This window comes from Amblyomma maculatum, chromosome 1 (assembly GCF_055883805.1).
Source record: "Amblyomma maculatum isolate TAMU_Amacu chromosome 1, ASM5588380v1, whole genome shotgun sequence".
NCBI lineage: Eukaryota > Metazoa > Arthropoda > Arachnida > Ixodida > Ixodidae > Amblyomma > Amblyomma maculatum.
The window spans coordinates 45856735-45873390 of NC_139344.1; the positions used below are offsets into that span (position 1 = coordinate 45856735).

The 16656-nt window shown below is 46.8% G+C and overlaps 1 long non-coding RNA gene across 1 annotated transcript; it reads right to left on the reverse strand.

The window, feature by feature from the left end:
- Window positions 1–6144: 6144 nt before the first annotated feature.
- On the reverse strand, window positions 6145–7672 carry LOC146202263 (uncharacterized). Its single transcript, XR_014703677.1, has 3 exons — window positions 7465–7672; window positions 7200–7381; window positions 6145–7101 (listed from the first exon to the last, which is right to left on the reverse strand). It is a non-coding gene; the product is annotated as an uncharacterized LOC146202263 (long non-coding RNA).
- Between the last annotated feature and the right edge of the window lie 8984 nt (window positions 7673–16656).

Consider the following 16656-nt stretch of genomic DNA (forward strand, 5'->3'; position numbering starts at 1 on the left):
TTTAATTGCACAATGATGGCATAATGCAATGAAGAATAAGTTAATGTGGTCCACCACTTCAGTTTGCAAAAAACTTATGAAAGAGAAAGGTAGCATGCACTATAGCCAATTTTTAACAAAAGTTTCTGGGCATATGCCACCTTTTATGCATCTAATATGTCAACAGCAAAAAAAAAAAAAAAAAAAAAAACCTTTCTTATACATTACTAAGGTGCAAAGATGAGTAAAACGAGTATTTGCTGAATTTCGGGCTGTCCAGACATTGTGGGTTTGCTTTTCAGGATATAAAAAGGCATTTTTTTAGCATAAAGGAGGGGTTAGAAACCTTGCGGGCCCTATAGGGGTGTGAGGACTGCACTGGGTGCAGTGCTCAGGAAAGTGTGGCTGGGAATGGGGGGGGGGGGGAGAGGGTGGTAATGCAAAGAGTGCAGTTAGAGAAATATATGCAAGGCAATTCACATGCTGCAATACTGTGGGCCTTAAGTTCTTTTCCTCAAGAGAATGCTTTCTCTCTTTTGTTGCTGTAAGAGAAGGTTATTGTTAAAATGAGAGATACACGTCAGTCCATCATGAAATCAAACCTGACGACCCCCACTATCACTCCGCTGCTGAAGACCACTTTGAGACTAAATGTATTCTGTTAGCAAGGCATCACTGCTCATTGGTACCTTTTTTATTTGCAAGGAGGCTACGGTAGTCTGTGCCATTGCTTTTTTATGTTGCTTGCACCTATAGCATGCAGTACCTGAAGTAGTAAATGCTGCACAATTTCATTTGCAGACAAAGCACCTATACCTTGACAAAGTAGTGGCAAAGATGGATGATTTAAAGCTCTTTCTCAAAGATGATGTGTGGCCACAGTGTGCAAGGCTATTGAGCAGAAATTCATAAAATCAAATGAGCTCAGAATATCAGTAGACAGGCACCAGAAGTTCAAAAAGAGTATGGTAGGAGAATGTGTCTGAGGTTCAGGGTTTTCATTGCAGGAAGAAAATAAAAGGGGCGATGCTTGACTGCACTGGTAGATTTTATGCTGAGCTCTGCATTAAATCAAAAGCGATTTTAGAAGCCGCAGAACATATCTGGTCCTGAAGTGAAGAGATTTCTTTATTCTACTGAGGGACCTCTCAAGCCTTAAAGTATGTATTCCGAAGCTTACATCCTTCTACAACAAGCTGTCTGATAGAACACATTTCATCAAAATGCCTTGGCTGAGGAGACACCTCAAATTAAAGTGGCAAGCATTGGACTCGAAGAGGAAAACGGTTGGGCAGCATTGGAGTTCCCCAGATTGAGATTTTCTAGAGCCTCTCCCAGCCTGCAACTATTCCTAATATATGAGTGTCTGTTGTATCCTGTGAGAGGAGGAGGTTGTGTCCTGTGAGGAAGAGGACCTATGATGGGTCAGTGGACGCTTTCAGATCTGGCATTATCATCTCTCGTAGGTGAGCTGGCAAAAAACATTGATTTTGACAAATCGAGTAGCAGCTTTGAAGCCTTAAAGACCGGAAAATGAAAATGTTGGCATGTCGGTCTTTTTTTGCTTTATGCTCTTTAGATCAATACCAGCTTTCAAAACAAGATTTATAATATCTGAAATTAGTTGCTCAAAGCAAGATGACTTCAGTGTTTCCCACTTTTTGTACACAAGCGATTTCTATAATTGATCGAGGGGTATGCTTATTTCATTTGTGCGGCAGGATTAATTATGCACTTGTCCCTCTGCAAAATTTGTCTTTTACAGCGCAGTTGTTGAAGGCCTCAATTATGACTGCTTGTTTGTTTTTGTAACTTCACTTCTCTTCTGTGTGTTCGAGTTGTCCTTTCACTATTAGCATGCTTACTTCTGAAATGACATTTCTACGCCCATATTTGCATGTGAACGCTCAGTCTAACATTCTAGCTGGTTCGTATTTACTTTATTCTTTGTCACTGTGGCCGATGTAATTGCAGTTGTCTTGTGCATGTTCAAAGCTTTCAACAGTCCTTATGGAGAGTTTGTGGAAGCATAAAAAATATGAACTACAATACAGCACATTGGCCAGTTCTCAAGGCTTTTGCTGGCACTGCGCTATGCCTGATGTAAACGAAATTGTTCACAATGGCACCGTGTTATAATCCTGGTCGCATCTGCCAGTTTGCCACTTTTTAGTTACTGTACGTGTTACCAAGTATTTCTACATGCTCAAAGTTTGCAATTCTTGTGGTTTTTATATGCCCTTTTATTTGAGTGGTCCCAGTCTAGAAATTCATCTGTCAAAAACCTCTACTTAATTCTTCACAAATGCACCTTTCTTAAGAAAAGAAAAAATATGACATATGCCCCTCGTAATATAGCTATTATCAGTTGTGGGGTATGCTTGTTACGTTGAAGTCTTAAGAAATGAAGGAAAAAAAATGCCTCGGCTTGCACAATGTTGTGCGATACAAAAAACGAACTTCCCCAATCGAAGAAAGCCTTGACGACAAAGTAGTTGATGGTATTGCGCTCAGGTGTGTTCATGAAGAAGGGGGGGGGGGGGGGGGGGGGCGGTTGCCCCACATTATTGCACCGGATGTCGCAGACCTACGCCATTGGGGGTTAGAAATGGAGTGCTTTCATGGGATACAGAGGAACGAATACAACCGGTCATGGAGACTGCAAACATGCGCCTTATCTGCACTTGTGCCCTCGTTTTTGTGTTCTTTTGGAGTTGTAAACCATCAACAGGTAGCAAGGCTCGCATGCAACGGGTACCTTATACGCATGAATGTTGATCCCAGTTGAATTCCAGTTAGGGATCCATTGTTATCCAACTGGTATGAACTGGAAGTTTGTTCCTTAAACCATTTACATCAGTTAGGATTTTTGCCTGGGTTGTTTCAAAGTAATGTAGAAATGTTGTCAGTGTTGTTCAAGTTACTGCCTATGAAGCAACACAATTTTACAAAAAAACAATGGTTGTGAGCCACCTCATGCATTTATTTTTCCGTTTTGAAAATGTTTCAAGCTACAATACTTGCCATGTCACTTTGCGTAAAAGAAGCTCTAGCTTTTTACAGGAATGGTTTTAGAGTGTGCTAAAGAAAGAAAGTGTAAAGAAAGATGGAATAGTGACATGTGGCCTGTTTTATGCATGATGTTTGTGTGCCGCACATGAAGTGAAAAGATATCTCTGTTGGTTAACGGCTTTGCACTCAGTGGATTAGTCATGCAGTGTTGCATGACAGACCACTGAAGGCCCAATACATCCTACAAAAGACTAAAAACGAGGAAACATGACAATGAAGTTGAAGGCCCATGATCTGCCAGGAAACAATGGGGTGGCTCTGAGAAGGACTTTTATATTGGCAGTAGTAAGGATGGCAGTCCTCTGCTTTGTGGCTCTTCACTTCGCAGTGACAACACTGGTGTATACTGCACTAACACCTACTGTAGTTTTGCCCATGCTGTCCGTTATTCTGAGAGCTGCGGCGGTGAGCATCAGCCAGTGCTCTAAGTTTCAAGTGTTCATTTGTAAAAGATGTGTTCTAGATCCTGCTAAAGAGTCTTGTATTATCCAATTGAGTTTCCAGAATTTACACTTTCTCTAGAAGCCCTCATTCCATTTAGGCATCTTTTCATTCTTTCCAATTAGAATTTTTAGTCCTAATTGAATTTCCATAATCAAATGTCTTCCAGTTTCCAGATGACCTCCCAGCTGGAATAAGTACTTAGTCCCAACTGCATAGTTTTAACTCTCTATAAAGAAGCAATTTATTTTTATTATGGGCTGCTAAGTTATGGTCATCTTACGGATTAGAATTGATATTCCTAATGACCATCCAAACTGAATGGACAATTGTTATGCATGGTGAAACTGGAATTCAAACTACATTTCAATGATGCATTGTGTGTGCGCTGGCTAAGATGTTAAAGGAAGCTGGTGCATTTTGCTCCCTAGTAAAAATACAGCCAAACATATTAGATTTCAATAGGCTTTGCAGTTAAAAATTTTGCAACTAATTTCAATGTCCAATCTGGAGTCAATGATTTCAATTCGAGCATATTAGATAGTCTCGAGAGCTAAATTAAATGTTTCAGAGAGCAACTCATGCACTTAGGTGCTGGACCCATTTACAAAGGAGTAGCTGCAGAGTAGGATAAAAAAATTTACACATTATTTAAAAAAAAGTGCAAGAATTAGAGACCCTATGTCTAGAAGATCTATTAATGCGAAAGTATTACTTCGCTATGTTTATTTATTTATTTATTGTAAGTACCTACAGCGCCCATGAGGCATTATTGCAGGAGGGATACAACTACATACAATAACACATGCAAAGAAGATATAAGGAAACTTGTTAGCAAGGTAACACAACACACTGATAGAACACTAAATGAATTCTCAAGTAGTATAAGTGATAACATAAAATACATTAACACAGCGCTGGCAAACGCACAGATTTCACAGATTTCTGTCCGCAGACCACGTCCGCAGAACGTGTCTGCAAAATCATGTCCGCAGCAGTTGTAATTGAGAAGTGGTGGAGGTTAATGAGTGGTGTCAATCGACGGAGGGTGATGTAATGTTGCAGTAGCATCCGTTCTTTTGCATTGCTCCAATGCAGATTCTGCAGTGCTCTTTAACTTTGCAACATTTCTGATTTTACAACCCTAAAAAGTGTATTCATAGCTGTTTTCACAATTTCAGGAATACCTGTTTAAGTTCATTCAGTGAGACCATTAGATTGTGTTTTATTGATTGCAGGTTGCACCAAGTGTGAAAGTGCGGGAGAAACCAGAGGTTGGAGTTTTGAGTTAAAAACGGAGTGGCTCTAAATTGCAGCAGTGCCATCGAGCAAAGAAAGCTTTTATTGTCCCGCCAAGAAAAATAGGAAACATGCAACAAGTGGCATTCATAGTTAAAGATAATTATACTGTATTCTGCACGGAGGTGTCATGTCGTAAACCGGCAGTCAATATCTGTTATGTAAGAAACACACATTTAATTTACTGAGAATTATCATTTTATTGATATATGCTCTTGTGGTGCTTGCCCACATAAAACTGCAATACCTTATCTGTGGGGACTTGTATAATTAAAGGCAAGGACAGTACCACATCAAGGTAAAGCTCACTCATTGAAGAAATCTTTTTTTTTTTGCAGTGTTGTTTATATGAATTTCCTATCTCAAATGAAAAAAAATCACACAAGACATGCGAGTTTCTACAAGGTCAATATTTTTATTATAGATTGGTAGCCATCTCTTACATCATTTTCTTATTTCATACTCAAAATAAAATAGTTTTTCTGTGTTTATTTCTTCATGAAATTGGACCAGGCAAACGATTTTTCAAGTAAATAATTTCAATGTAAAACAGTCTCATTGAGATCAAAGCCAGTAATAAACACACTATTATCAGCATACATGATGAGCTGAGCACTGTTGTCAATATGAATTATGTCATTTATGTACAAATTCAGCAAAAGTGTGCCTAATACTCTTCATTGAGGTACTAAACAAAATATAAAGGATGATTTGTTACTGTTCATCTGATTCCTTGAATGGGACTTGATTCAATTATTTCCAATACCTTTGCGAGTGCTGGTAATTAAAAAAAATATCTCTACGAACGTGTGCTCCATGCTCTAGCAGATTTCATAGAGTTCCCCGATAGAATATTGAGCTTTTATATTAGCATTGCATGACATGTTAATTGGATGTGAAGCATGTTTGATGTTCACAAATGCATGCCATTTCCATAATTTCGACTCCCTTAATTGTACGAAATGTTGGCACAGAGCTGAACTGTTGCCATTGTTTGGACTCCAAATTGTTGACTGGGGGCCAATATCCAGTTGGAAATGGTCATTTCCGATTTTGATTTGGCCTCAACTGTTTTGTTAAACTTGGAACAAAGCCATACTGCCGCGGTGCAATCCATCGCTACGTACGTGGTTCGGCTAGAGCAGCTCTTTAGACACAGTGACAGACACAGAGACCATTTTTATTTAAGAAACAGCCAACAAAAGTGAACTGAAAACATGGCAACTGCTCACCCCATACATGGTTACTATACAAAGGCACACTGCACTTGAACCTTGTCTAGGACGCCTAGCGCGTAGGATGCTTTCGTGAAAAAAAAAAGAAAAAAAAAAAAAAACGGCGTTGTACATGGCATCGAATCCAGGTCCGTACACTTCTGCCTTTTCCCGTGCTCTCGAGTTAAGTGATCCTTGGATGGCGACTATAACCTTCGAAATGTGATGCATTTATAAAAAAAAAAAAAATACACAGCGGCACAAAGCCGCGGTGTATATTGTAGCCTATCGCGAGGCCTAGTTTGTCGTCTCTGCAGCACTGGAGAGAACGACGCTGGCCAAGTGCTAGCTGCAGCAGCTGTGGAATGCACGAGGTAAGTGAGAATTAAGCAGTACAGTACTTTATGAAGCAATATTCAAGACGATTATGCAGTTGTTATATAAAATGTCGATACTTCCATTAACATCGCTGAACAAAGCCGCAGAATACTCTAGCTGTTAAGCCTGTTGTGTGGGCTTAGTTAGCGTTCGTCGCGGCAGTAGAGTGACGCTTGCCACGTGTTCTGCAGCTGCTGCACGAAGACTCGGAAGAATGCGTGAGGGAAGCAGGTAATAAGCACTGTAGCACTTTATTAAATCAAATTTGACACGATTAAGCATGCGTGTATTTACGTATAGCCTGGTAAAGAGGCCTAGCGCGCAAGTTATTTTGGTGGCCGCGACGATTGATACGAAGCCACGTGCAACGTAGGGAGGGAAGAGGAGTACGGGAGGTGCAGGTCTGCGGTCTGCCAGGAAACATTGGGGTGGCCCTGAAAAGGGCCGTTTGGATGCGCAGCGACGTGACGGCGTGGCGAACACAACGCCCTGCACTCGTCCGTGGCCCTTTGCCGTGCACCGTCAACAGCGGTGCACTACGTCGTACACAGTGCCATGGTTATATGCTGCCCTGGATGCTGTCGCGATGCTTCTACTGTAGACATTTACGAGGGTTGCGGCGATGATCTTGGAGAGCTGATCGATGCCGCGATCCCTGACATGGGCTGCTGCGTACAAAGAAAATCCTCGGCCTCTTCGCAGCATACAGGAAACGGTGCTGTAAAAGAGTAGAAAAAGTTGCATTATGAACATAGCGATTTGATGAATGCGCAACATATTACAAAACCTTCGACAAAGAAATCTGCGTTCTTGTACCTCAATCAGGGTTGAGAATGCGTACGGCAGACGTGCGCCTCAGCATAGCAGTCAGGCAGCGCTTAGTTGCCGACGGCGGATGTTTTCGTGGAGGTCTCCATAGCCGTGGCCGATTTTTTTTTTTTTTTTTTTTTTTTGAACACGAGGAGCATCCATGCCACGAGCTGCTGCTGCACGAGGTCCTGGAAGCACGTGGGGAGAGACAAGTGACACAGCACTTATAAATAAGCAAAATGAGAGACAATTTTGCGCAATTTATACTTACCTTGACGGTGCTTGCGATCTCCCGCAGGTCATTATCAACGTCATTCCGCCCAACGTACAGCACGGATCGGCGTGCCGAAAGCGCATTGACGTAAACGCGCAGGCCCGCCATCGTCGAGCACCTCGGTGACCGAACGCGCCGGTGTCATGCAGCAGCGAGATCCACGAACCGAATGCCGGAATCGCGCGCGTTGCCAGAGCGGGGGCTCCTAGCGATTCCCTAGAGCGTCTAGGGACGAAAAAAAGCAGCAGCAGCAGCAGCAGCAGCAGCAGCAGCAGCAGCAGCAGCAGCAGCAGCAGCAGCAGCAGCAGCAGCAGCAGCAGCAGCAGCAGCAGCAGCAGCAGCAGCAGCAGCAGCAGCAGCAGCAGCAGCAGCAGCAGCAGCAGCAGCAGCAGCAGCAGCAGCAGCAGCAGCAGCAGCAGCAGCAGCAGCAGCAGCAGCAGCAGCAGCAGCAGCAGCAGCAGCAGCAGCAGCAGCAGCAGCAGCAGCAGCAGCAGCAGCAGCAGCAGCAGCAGCAGCAGCAGCAGCAGCAGCAGCAGCAGCAGCAGCAGCAGCAGCAGCAGCAGCAGCAGCAGCAGCAGCAGCAGCAGCAGCAGCAGCAGCAGCAGCAGCAGCAGCAGCAGCAGCAGCAGCAGCAGCAGCAGCAGCAGCAGCAGCAGCAGCAGCAGCAGCAGCAGCAGCAGCAGCAGCAGCAGCAGCAGCAGCAGCAGCAGCAGCAGCAGCAGCAGCAGCAGCAGCAGCAGCAGCAGCAGCAGCAGCAGCAGCAGCAGCAGCAGCAGCAGCAGCAGCAGCAGCAGCAGCAGCAGCAGCAGCAGCAGCAGCAGCAGCAGCAGCAGCAGCAGCAGCAGCAGCAGCAGCAGCAGCAGCAGCAGCAGCAGCAGCAGCAGCAGCAGCAGCAGCAGCAGCAGCAGCAGCAGCAGCAGCAGCAGCAGCAGCAGCAGCAGCAGCAGCAGCAGCAGCAGCAGCAGCAGCAGCAGCAGCAGCAGCAGCAGCAGCAGCAGCAGCAGCAGCAGCAGCAGCAGCAGCAGCAGCAGCAGCAGCAGCAGCAGCAGCAGCAGCAGCAGCAGCAGCAGCAGCAGCAGCAGCAGCAGCAGCAGCAGCAGCAGCAGCAGCAGCAGCAGCAGCAGCAGCAGCAGCAGCAGCAGCAGCAGCAGCAGCAGCAGCAGCAGCAGCAGCAGCAGCAGCAGCAGCAGCAGCAGCAGCAGCAGCAGCAGCAGCAGCAGCAGCAGCAGCAGCAGCAGCAGCAGCAGCAGCAGCAGCAGCAGCAGCAGCAGCAGCAGCAGCAGCAGCAGCAGCAGCAGCAGCAGCAGCAGCAGCAGCAGCAGCAGCAGCAGCAGCAGCAGCAGCAGCAGCAGCAGCAGCAGCAGCAGCAGCAGCAGCAGCAGCAGCAGCAGCAGCAGCAGCAGCAGCAGCAGCAGCAGCAGCAGCAGCAGCAGCAGCAGCAGCAGCAGCAGCAGCAGCAGCAGCAGCAGCAGCAGCAGCAGCAGCAGCAGCAGCAGCAGCAGCAGCAGCAGCAGCAGCAGCAGCAGCAGCAGCAGCAGCAGCAGCAGCAGCAGCAGCAGCAGCAGCAGCAGCAGCAGCAGCAGCAGCAGCAGCAGCAGCAGCAGCAGCAGCAGCAGCAGCAGCAGCAGCAGCAGCAGCAGCAGCAGCAGCAGCAGCAGCAGCAGCAGCAGCAGCAGCAGCAGCAGCAGCAGCAGCAGCAGCAGCAGCAGCAGCAGCAGCAGCAGCAGCAGCAGCAGCAGCAGCAGCAGCAGCAGCAGCAGCAGCAGCAGCAGCAGCAGCAGCAGCAGCAGCAGCAGCAGCAGCAGCAGCAGCAGCAGCAGCAGCAGCAGCAGCAGCAGCAGCAGCAGCAGCAGCAGCAGCAGCAGCAGCAGCAGCAGCAGCAGCAGCAGCAGCAGCAGCAGCAGCAGCAGCAGCAGCAGCAGCAGCAGCAGCAGCAGCAGCAGCAGCAGCAGCAGCAGCAGCAGCAGCAGCAGCAGCAGCAGCAGCAGCAGCAGCAGCAGCAGCAGCAGCAGCAGCAGCAGCAGCAGCAGCAGCAGCAGCAGCAGCAGCAGCAGCAGCAGCAGCAGCAGCAGCAGCAGCAGCAGCAGCATTGGGATAGGCAAAATTTCATTCCAATGGAGACCGAAATGCCGGTAGCGGAGGCACCGCAGAAGGAACAGGAAAGGACCCCTAGGGACAATCCTCCTGCAGCAAAAAAGAAAAGAGGTCCCGAGCCGGATCTCGAAACCCGCGTCCAAGGATTGGAAAAACGATTCGCTAAAAAAGAAAACGACGACAAAATTTTCCAACAACAAGTTATGACCGCGTTAGAACGCTGAACAGTGCTATGGCAGAGATGCGGGTCGAAATGGCGAGGAGAGACGAGAGAATTCAGTTGGTTTACCGGGAGATTCATAACCTTAAAAATGGCTCTGCATTACCGTAGAAATACCATTTGGCAGTGGAACTGTAGGGGCTTCAGTCGCAAACGCGCGGTTCTAGAAACTTTTTTGACCAACATTGACAAACCCGAAGTAATCGCATTGCAGGAGTGCAGTAAGCACGCTAAGCTAGCGAGTTGCAAATCATACGCGGGACGAGATGACAACACGCGAGTGGTCACCCTTGTCAAAAGGAATATAACGGTGCTGCAGCATAATACCGGGACAACAAATGTTGACCATATACTAATCGAGATAATCCCACAAAAAAGAAAATTCAAAAGTCTATTCATATTCAATGTATATAGCCCGCCTCGACAAAAACGTCAATGCAACTTCAATGAGCTATTCGCCAAAGCGCGAGTGATCGCGAAAGGAGGACCCCTGTTGATATTAGGGGACTTTACCGCGCATCACACGGCATGGGGGTATAGATACACGCAGGTAAAAAATGACGCGAACTATGGAACAGCTTTCAGCAGAATGGCTTATTGCTTCTGACGGATCCCCTGAAACCAACCCGCCAGGGTAACAGCGTTTCGATAGACACATCTCCGGATTTAACTCTAACCGGAGGCTGCATTTACGCCACGTGGTGCAACACAGGTGAAAATGTAGGCAGCGACCATAAAATTATAGAAATCTTAGTAGATAACGGCCCACCCGTCGTCCGCACCAAAAAGGCAACGTTGGTGAACTGGGAGGCTTTCTGAAATGGCCGCACAGGTGACGAGGAAGGCATAAGTAACATTGACGATTGGAATAAAAAGGTCATTCAGTCGGTCAACGAAGGAACGGAGGAGGTGGAGGTTGACGAAGACATTGCAGGAGTAGACCGTCACATGGTCTGTCTCTGGCGTAAGAAGAAGGATCTAGAAACGAGATTCACACAGAAAAGAGGGAATAGGAACTTGCGCAGAGAATCGGCAGTGCTTAACAAAGAAATTGAAGAACATGCGCTCGTTTTAACGAGGCAAAACTGGGGCAGCATTTGTGAAAAACTGGACAGGAATATCGGGAAGGCAAGTACGTGGCACTTACTTCGGCATCTTCTAGATCCCAACATATCTAAACTGGAGGCCAGGCAGCAAATTCACAGGCTAATAGATACCTCTGACGGGAACGCGGCTACTCTCATAGCCCAAGACCGAGACTTGTATTTGAACTGTGCAGAGGGTATAGGTCAACAAATGCCTGATTACAAGGGCCAGAAAACCCGGAGCTAGATAGCCCGATAACGGTTGCCGAAGTCCGGGCAGAAATAAATAGACTGAGAACAAAGACTGCTGCAGGTCCGGACAGAGTCAACAATCGAATGCTAAGAAACCTGGACAACGCGTCGATCCGACACCTCGCAGCATTCATGCAGGAGTGTTGGGAGGCCGGTCGGCTGCCAGCGACATCAAAGGCCGCAAACCTCGTATTCCTCCCGAAGCCGGGGAAGCGGCCGGGTTTCGAACACTTGCGTCCGGTGTCGCTCACGTGATGCGTGGCGAAACTAATGGAGCATGTTGTTCAGGCCCGGCTGAACCGGTTTTTGGAGGACAACGATATCTACCCGAACACCATGATAGGATTTAGACCGCATTTGGCCGCATGCGATGTCATCATCATCATCATCAGCAGCAGCAGCAGCAGCAGCAGCAGCAGCAGCAGCAGCAGCAGCAGCAGCAGCAGCAGCAGCAGCAGCAGCAGCAGCAGCAGCAGCAGCAGCAGCAGCAGCAGCAGCAGCAGCAGCAGCAGCAGCAGCAGCAGCAGCAGCAGCAGCAGCAGCAGCAGCAGCAGCAGCAGCAGCAGCAGCAGCAGCAGCAGCAGCAGCAGCAGCAGCAGCAGCAGCAGCAGCAGCAGCAGCAGCAGCAGCAGCAGCAGCAGCAGCAGCAGCAGCAGCAGCAGCAGCCTGATTATACCCACTGCAGGGCGAAGGCCTCTCCCATATTTCTCCACTTAACCCGGTTCTGCGCTAGCTGCATCCAATTGACCCCTGCGAACTTCTTCATCTCATCCGCCCACCTAACTTTCTGCCGCCCCCAGCTACGCTTTCCTTCCCTTGGAATCCAGTTTGTTACCCTCAGCGACCATCGGTTATCCTCTCTTCGCACTACATGTCCTGCCCATGTCCATTTCTTCTTCCTAATTTCCGCTAGAATGTCGGTAACTTGAGTTATTTCTCTGACCCACTCTGCACGCTTTCTATCTCTTAATGTTACCCCTAGCATTTTTCGTTCCATAGCCCTCTGGGTTGTCCTCAACTTAAGTAGAACTCTCTTGGTCAGCCTCCACGTTTCAGCCCCATAAGTGAGTACAGGCAAGATGCAACTGTTGTATACTTTCCTCTTGAGCGATACCGGTAAGCTGCTCATAATCTGCGATTGCTTGCCAAATGCGCTCCATCCCAATCTTATTCTTCTTGTTATTTCCTTTTCATGGTCCGGATCTTGTCCTAAGTAGACATATTCGCCTACTACTTCCAGTATTTCGCTACCTAATGTAAACTGCTGTTCCTTCCCGAGGCTGTTGAACATTACCTTAGTCTTCTGCATATTGATTTTCAAGCCTACCTTTCAACTTTTTCTGTCTAGGTTATCAATCATTATTTGCAGTTCATCCCCCGAGTTGCTTAGCAAGACAATGTCATCAGCAAATCGCAGATTACTGAGGTATTCTCTATCTACCCTTATCCCTAACTGTTCCCATTCCAAGTCTCTGAATACTTCCTCTAAACAAGCTGTGAATAGTACTGGGGAGATTGTGCCTCCTTGCCTAACACCTTTCTTTATGGGAATTTTGTTACTTTCTTTATGCAGAACTATGGTTGCTGTGCAGCCACTGTATATATCTTCCAGCACTTTCACGTACGGCTCGTCTACCCCCTGATTTCGCAATGCCTGCATCAATGCGATATCATGTTGCAGCTAAAAGAACAGATCACATACAATTCAACAGTAGACACCAGGGTGATCGTTGGTCTAGACGTGTTAAAAGCTTTTGACAACGTGAAGCACTCGGCTATTCTACAGAATCTCAGTGCATTAGATGTTGGAGTTCGCACGTACAACTACATACGCGACTTCCTCAGCGATAGAACGGCAACTATCAGTATGGGGGGACACGCAGTAGAAGGTATTCGACTGGGAAACAAAGCCACACCACAGGGATCGGTGTTGTCCCCGACGCTGTTTAATATCGCCATGATTGATCTCCCCGCAAAACTAGAGGAAATCCAAGGGCTACACCATACATGATATGCAGATCACCTGACTCTGTGGATGTGCAGGGGCAGTGACGGTGAAACTGAACAGACACTCCAGCGGGCAATTGAAGTTATAGAAAGGTACTTATAACCGATCGGGCTCAGATGTTGGGCCGAGAAATCGGAAGCGCTCGTTCTCACGTCGATGTGATCGCCCCATCGTCGGCGTATAAAGCAAGATAACCTGGAAACCACACTCAAGGTCAACGGTAACGTTATACCAACGGTGGCAACCATTAGTGTTCTGGGATTACGAATTAAGGCCAACGGCAGAACTCGGAAACGATACAGAGGCTAGACGCTAGAACCAGTCAAACCTGTAAACTCCTGAAGCGGATCGCACACAAACATGCGGGCATGAAAGAAGCTAACCTTCTTAGGCTAGTCTAGTCTTTTATAATCAGTAGGATAGTCTACGTGGCGCCGTATTTACGGCTTCACAAGGCAGAAAAGGAGAAACTTGACGTTCTCATTCGTAAAGCGATAAAAACGGCACTAGGTTTACCACCCAATACATCGACAAACAAGATTATGAAACTAGGGCTTTCCAATACCCTCGAAGAGCTCATTGAAGCTGCAAGGACTTCGCAATACCAGAGACTGTTGCGCAGTCGTACTGGTCGGAGCATTTTGTAAAAACTGGGGTATGAGCCGCAAGCATGCTCCAGACGTACAGAAAAAGTACCTAGACAGGTTAGGGACAAATTAAAAATACCTCCGCTCCCCAAAAACATGCACCCCGTTTACCATGAGAGCCGGAGGAGTGATAGAGCAACAGCGCTGCAAGCCCGTTTTGAGGGAAGACAGGACGTCTTATATACAGATGCCGCACAATGCGCGAACGGTAGGGGACATGTTTCAGTACCAACTAGAGAAGACGGGGGCTCGGTAGTTTGCTGCAGCACCCGAAATTCGACCACAACGGAGGCGGAAGAGGTGGCCATCGCGCTAGCTCTAACACAACAACAGGTCAAAATTATAGTTACAGACTCGAAATCAGCGATTAGAAACATTGACGCGGGCCGCATTTCGGCCATAGCAGCAAGAATGTTGGCCAGTGGTCCACCACCGGCAGAGCAGGTCGCGCTCATTTGGACACCGGCGCACCAGGGGTTGAGGAGGAACGAGAAAGCGCACATACTGGCCCGAGAATTAGCTACATTCCGGGATCCCAGTGACGACTTATGTGCAACCCCGTACTCCTTGCGCGATGAGGAGCACCTACAGTTGGACGATGACCTTAAAGCCTACCAAGATATCCTAAATCATTACAAATTAGGCAGATCAGTACTACCAAAAGCGTGTAAGCAACTAACCAAAAGCGAGGAGGTTATGTGGCGTAAGCTACAGACTGGAGTATTCCCGAACCCCCAGCAAGTGGCACCCGGAAATTTTTAGCCCCAGGTGCAAACGTTGCGATGGCATAGCGGACATGATCCATATGATATGGACGTGTCCTAGATTTGGAGAACCTGACAGAACTTATGAGTCCTGGAGGCACTACTTCTCAAGCAGGACGAAAAAGGGCAACGAGAAGTCATCCGTCTTGCTCTGGCCGCTGCTCAGATCCAAGGGATCCAGGTCGACGGCTGAGAGGGAGGACATGGTTGGGACAGAGCTTCGCCTCGGATCCTCACCAACCTTTTGACGGGTGCAATCAATGTTATTTCTCTCTCTCTTACCAGCAGAAAATAAGTAAGTTTGACTAACGGACGCATATAGCAGCATCTCAAGGCGTACCGCTTCGTTCAAAAGTTTTGTCTGCCTCTCCAATATCGTAAGGTATGCTCTCGCGTCAAAGTATACTTGTTTGGGATTTCCTCTTAGTTTTGGACTGAAAGAGCGACGGGCTTAGCTCAGCAATCAGCAACACAACACTAACCCCTCCCCCCCTTTCGCTGCGCACAAGGCGGAAGGAAACGTTGAATATGCGCCTTTTTTATAGGCGGGAGCTTTTTATTGGTGAACAAGCTAACTCTCATAACATAAGAACGATAATGTGCTTCTGATTGTATGTTTAAATAACACAGCATGAGGCTACTGATTTCGGCCCCCCAAAAATCTCTAGACGAAGCCTAAAACAAGTCCTAGGGTCACCAAGGTCGCAGATTATACTGAAGGCTTGTAAAAAAAAAAAGAATATACGGATAAAATATTTTTCCTGAGGAAAAAAAAAAGCTCTCAGTGTCCACAGCCCACGGCACGCTTGCATGGAGAGCGCAGCTGACACCGCGAATAGCAGACGACACGGGGATAAGATCTCTTCGTGACGTCAGCGGCTAATGATTACCACACCAGAAAGCTGATTTCGATATTAATAAAATAATTCATTTTAAAACTATCTACTGCACCGACTGAGTTCAAATTTCGAGGATTTATAATTTAGGGTGGGTGGAGTGAAACGCAATAACCAGTTTATGCTCAAATGTTAGCTATCATGACCCCTTTAAGTAGGGCTGAAAATACACCTTCCTCGGTGATTGTAAGGCTGGGTATTTCAAATTCCGTCCGACCAAATACATTGACGTTGGGATTGCGAGGACGATACATGGACGAAAAGTAGGCGTTAAAGGCAACATATATAGAATAGTCAGTTTGTACAGAGTCGGTAATTCTTAGTTTAGATACATCATCAATTTCTGAGGAAATACCTTCAAAACTGTCTGGGGTCAGTTTTGAGCAAATTGTGCATAGGGACGTTTAAAAAAAAAAAAAGAGTATATATACAGCTTATAACCTTCGAGCGCCATTTACTGCGCAGGTGCTGAATATTATCGCTGCCTTTTTATTGCCCGAGCGTGGCAGACGTTTTACGCTAAGGATTTCAGCCGTGATCCACGGGTTGTGCCTTGTATGTTTTGTTTGTTTCTTAGTTACATATCTTTCGATGCACTCATGTACGGTGGTCTGAAAAAAGTCCCAACTGATTAGCAATCGCAATTTCAGCTGTTTGGTTCTGCTCAGAAGTATCGAAGTTTCCTTCTATGGAAGTCGAGAATGCTTTCATCTTGGGGGCTTTTGAAATTAAAAAAAAAATAATAATAACTGGGAATTCTTACGGGTCGCAGATCGCTTCATCAGCTGGCGAAAAGAACAGTTTATTGATCCGATATTCCAGCTATAGTAGTTATTGAGTAGTCCAATTCAGACATTTTGTCGGAAATGAAAACGAGATCAAGGATTGAGCTCGTGTTGGAAGTCTTGCGTGAGGATGTTTCGACAGCGTGTATTAAACTGAGAGAAAATGCGACATCTAGCGTCAGTTGAGAATGACGACAAGGCGCTTTAAACGCGCTCCAGTTTATTTTGCGTATATTGAAATAACCCCACAAAATATGGGAGCCACGCTTGCAGTGCGCAAGCATGAAATTATGCAACGATTTCAATACAGAAACAATAGCATTTGGCGGCCTGTACACTGCGCCAATTCAAATACTGCGAGTACATAAATGAACAAGTATCCTAAGCATTTCAACATTGGTGATATATGCGGTATCAGTGCGTATCTGATGTCTTTCC